Source organism: Lycium ferocissimum, chromosome 10, assembly GCF_029784015.1.
Source record: "Lycium ferocissimum isolate CSIRO_LF1 chromosome 10, AGI_CSIRO_Lferr_CH_V1, whole genome shotgun sequence".
Classification (NCBI taxonomy): Eukaryota; Viridiplantae; Streptophyta; class Magnoliopsida; order Solanales; family Solanaceae; genus Lycium; species Lycium ferocissimum.
Genome location: NC_081351.1, coordinates 45090273 through 45095209, shown reverse-complemented (window position 1 = coordinate 45095209; position 4937 = coordinate 45090273).

The following is a 4937-nucleotide window of genomic DNA, read 5'->3' as shown; positions in this document are numbered from 1 at the left end:
CTAGTTTGTTATTTGAAATCACCTTTCTTTACTTTTGTGTGAGAAATGCTATCTTCTATTTTGTTTGACTTCTAGTAGATTAAAGAAGTAGAATTGGTGGATGTATCTTCCAGCCAAAGGTTGCTGTTACCGTTACTACTGATAAAACATAACTAGGGATTACGAATGTATAATAGTTGAAGATCACTACTAGTAGTGCAAGACTAATCAAATATTGTAGTCATTTCCCATTCTTTTTTTTCCCTTTCGCATATTCTGATCTTTAATGAATTAGGAGGATTAGTTCAGTCTCGATATTATTGGGCATTTGACAACTGTCTCCTTATTCAGTCCAGTTGCATTTCAATTTGGTTATGTTTATTTCCGAATTTGTGTGCAGTAGGTATTCCTGTATGTGAGTGTGTATATGAGGTATACTTAAAATATACACAGAATATACGAAATCCACTGAACTGTTTCGAGTTATATTTTACATGTTTAACCTCTTTCGTTGATTATATGCTAATCCTTTTCTTTTCGTTTTTGCATGAACCTCGCATACGAGTCCAAGGACTCGTCTCCTTCCGCATTCGGAGTTGGGCTAAAAGCCCAACATGACCTCTTCTTTCAAAATCCGGCCTACGCCACAGTAAATAAAAAAAATACAAAACTCTGGGTCAAAGCCCAATAGACTAGAAACGGTACCACAAAGAATAAAGATATGAAATTTATTGGCCGAAGCCCAAATAGCAAAATGATTATGGGTCCCAAAATGGACCGAACCCCATTTAGCCTTATCTCGCCCCCCCCCCCTTTTATTTTTTTTATTTTTTATGCATCTACTTGTATTATGCAACTAACCCTCTATTTTGTTTATTTTTTAGCTTAGATGAATTATAGGGGATTCGCGTGGTGGGTAGTTAATCTAAGGAGATTATTAATTAATTCCATAAGTTTTCATTCTCTTCTTTTTCATGTTAAAAATGCCTAATATTTATTTTATTTGGAATAATTGATTTGCAAAATGGCATGACTATATATTTTAAGTAAAAGGAATCATATTTTATTCTTACCATCATATATATATTTCAAAACATCACTAATATGCAAGTATAAACTCAAGTGTATTTTATAAATAACTTTTCAAGTTTGAATCAATCACGCATATTTTTAGCTAAGCATAGTTAATAAGAATTAATAAAAACGAAAAAGAAAAACTCGTTTTCTTTGAATCCTATTTATAAGCCTAGATTTTCTACATTATTACATTCATATAATATAATTTATTTTAAGTTCAAAATTGCTAAATCTTTTCTCAAAAGCTATTATTTAGGGCGTAATATCATATTTTCATCATGTCTCATCTTCGAATAGCCTTTATTATATTCTCATTTGAAGTCTAAGCGACATTTATCTAGTTTTATTTTAAAGTAGTATTTAAAGTCCTATTTCGTACAAATTATTATATTTTTTTCGTAAATCTAACATTATTTTTCTTTAAAATCTCAACAATATTTGTAAGTCATTTTTAGCTTTAATAAATTAACCTAAGTTTGGCCGGATAACCGTAAGTTAACGGATCCCAAAGGATGCCTAACCCCTTCCCTTTAGGATAATATAGAACTCTTACCTAGAATCACACTGGTTAAGCAGACTATTAACGGAGGTTAGTTTTACCTTAAGTTAATAATTAGGTGCCCTAATTCACCTTAAAATCAATTAGGTGGCGACTCCTTAAAATCAATTAATAGGAATCACCAATATGTTGTACCTTAATTTAACCTAGTTAAAATAGGGTATAACAGTGACGACCTTTTCCTTCATCATATAAAAAAACTATAATTCTTTTTTGCATAACCCAATTGTCATCAACCCAATGACATGTAATAGCAAAAAAATCTAACTTGTTAAGATTAAGACCCAAATCGGTAAGAGAAACATTACAATTTAAAGAATTAAATACATGGTGCAAATAAAATCTATATTTTTTATACAAATCTATAACATCCACTCTACAAGTACTTCTAGAATACCCTCAAATAACGGATTATAACAACGTTGAATGCAAATAACAAACCCCAAACTCGAAGGAAAGGAAAATGGTAAACAATCATAAGCTACCATTTTAGCTATTTCTACACGCTCTTTTTTCTTGTCATACTTAAAATTTTTACCGGTTCGTGGGTCTATCGTCATTTGAATACCCCCCCCCCACATTTGAACCCGTTTGCTCTCCCCAAACATCCATATGTTTGTTTCTCATATGACCATTTAGTGTACTGTTCCACCATCCTTACTAGTTTCTTGCCTAAAAGCAAATACTTGTCCACATAGGGTACATTTAGTCATTGCTACTTTCCCTATCCTTAGTCATAAATTTCCAAATTTTAGCGGTTGGCTTACGAGTTCTAGGCGGTTTGTCTTGTGTATGTGATTGTGCAGGACATGTATCTCCTATGAAATTTTTGGGGGCTTGTGTTTCATCATCATTATCATCATCAATTTCATTAAAAGTGTCGGTAAAATGTTGTTGCATTGCCTCATGACCTAAAAGTGAATTATTTCCACCAACATCAATACCTAAATTAGGTGTTTCTTCCACAAATGTTTCCTCATTAAGCCCACCCCTAACAATACCACTACTACCGGCACCACGTCTAAATCTCTTCGCCATTATTAAATAGAATTAATTTAAATCACACTCAAATAAATTGCAACAAATTAAATTGCGTAAATTAAATTGCGAAAAACAAAGATAGAGTTGGAACGAAGGTACCAAATTGCCGGACTAATTTTCAACAAAGTGAAGGCGGTTAGAATTGCAAATCCACCAAAGCTACTTCGGATTGTTGCAAAATCACTAACTCCACCAACAATATTATAATTGCAAAATTAATAATTGAAACTATAATAAGACTTTATAATATTTATTTGAGAGAAATTTAAAGTGGCTAATTGTTGCAAAGTAACTATAATTGAGAGATTGAGATTTGAGAGAAAGAGAAGAGTGAATTGGTGTGGATTAAAATGGAAATGAAGAGGAGTTTATATAGGGGTGAGGGATGGGTTAAAGTGTTAAAAAAAAGTTTGGGGGGGGGTGGGGGGGGGGGGGGGGGGGGGGGAATATGGGTTTATGGCCGTTTGGCAACGACCATTTTTACTAAATGGACCGTTGCCCAACGGTCCAACAGTGAACAGCCCAGCCCCAACGGCTATAATTTAAAAAAAAAAAAAAAAATTCCACCGGTTTAACCGGTCCGGTTCGGGTTTTACCGGTTTCGGTTTCAAAAAAATCGAAACCGGACCGGTATGTAATATACGGTTAACCGGAACCGGTTAACCGGTTCAACCGGTTCAACCGGTTCCGGTTCCGATTTTACCGGTCCAATCTAACCGGTAACCGAACCGGTTGACGGGTTTATATGGCTCTACTTGTTACTATGCTATTCTAATGACTTTCTTTTTGGAAAACGTGGCATAACATGTATATATATAGGTTAGGTCTAACACTTCGGCTGACTTCGGTTGCAAAATCGGGCATTACGATTGGGATAACTTCAGTTGCTAAATCGAGGAACATACTTTTGAGCACATCCAACTCTAGACGCACACATGATTTTGGGTCTGACGGATTCTGAACGCAGGACTTGAACTTGATATGACACTGGGAATATGGCCTGGTGGATTTTGAATACATCGTTTAGCCTTTCCTAGCACACATAAATATAACACTTTGGGCTACTCATAGACATAAATATAACACTTTAGGCTACTCATACTTCATCAAAAACAGAGGTCATGCGTGCAAGCATTGCATGCCCTAAACACAGTGGCGGAGCCAGCAATTTCATCAAGGGTATTCAGACTTTGAAGAAGCAAAACAAAAAAAAAAACAAAAAAAAAAAAAAAAACTCCAAGTTAGTGGGTGCATCAAACGAAAGAAAAATTTGATTAATGGGTGCACCGATAAAAAAAAACTTTTTTAAAAGCGAAATTCATTTACAAACATCCTGTCATCCGTAGATAATAACGTATCTTAAGAAAAAAAAAAATCAAAGAATTGAGCTTAAACAAGAAGAAAAAAAGCCAAAAGATTCCAGTTTAACTCGATATCATATTGAACGTAAGGTTATAAATTTATGCACTTTATGATCTACATCAAAAGAATGTGAAAAGTCATTGGCTATTACATTTCGAACCATGCGTTATTGGTACTCAGGGATTTCCTCAATTATAAAAATTAAACTAATGTGATTCGTTATTAGTGTGGATTAACTTTTTTCAAATTATAATTACCCAAAATAATTTCTTTAGTCACATTTAGAGAAACTGCTAACTCCAATTTTGACTTTATTATGGAAGGTTAAATTTGGATCTAAAAATATTTTGGAATTCAAATTGAATTCTTCTCCTTTGATTTTTTATTGTAAAAAAGAAAGAAAGAAAGAAAAAAAAAAAAACAACAACAACGGAGCATAGTTTAAATAGTAGAGAAAGAAAGGGAGCTCAAATGTTTTGGGCTCTGTTAGGCCTTAAAAGAATTTTTTGGTGTGCTTTTTTTGTTTTTTTGAAAGAAATCTCTTAAAAACAAAATATTACAAAAAATTGAGGCAGCGCGGGTCAAACGTGGGACCTTGCTATCAGATTTGAACACCCTTCACCGCTGAACCAAGTCCGTTTCTCGTTTCAAGGGCGTTCAAACAATAATAGATATCAGAAAAGATAATATTTAGCCTATATAAGCGGTATAATTTTCCGGCGAAGGTTGTCTATCTGACCACTCTTCCACCACTGTAGCTCCGCCCCTACCTAAACACACGAAATGGTCCTCTGACCTGCAACTGCACAGGAATTTTATTTTTGATCTCGAATTGATTTTTTTTTTTATTCCTTTTCAGCTCAAATGTCTTCAAATTACTAAAACATAATTTGAGGCATAAAAATAACTCTAAGATGAA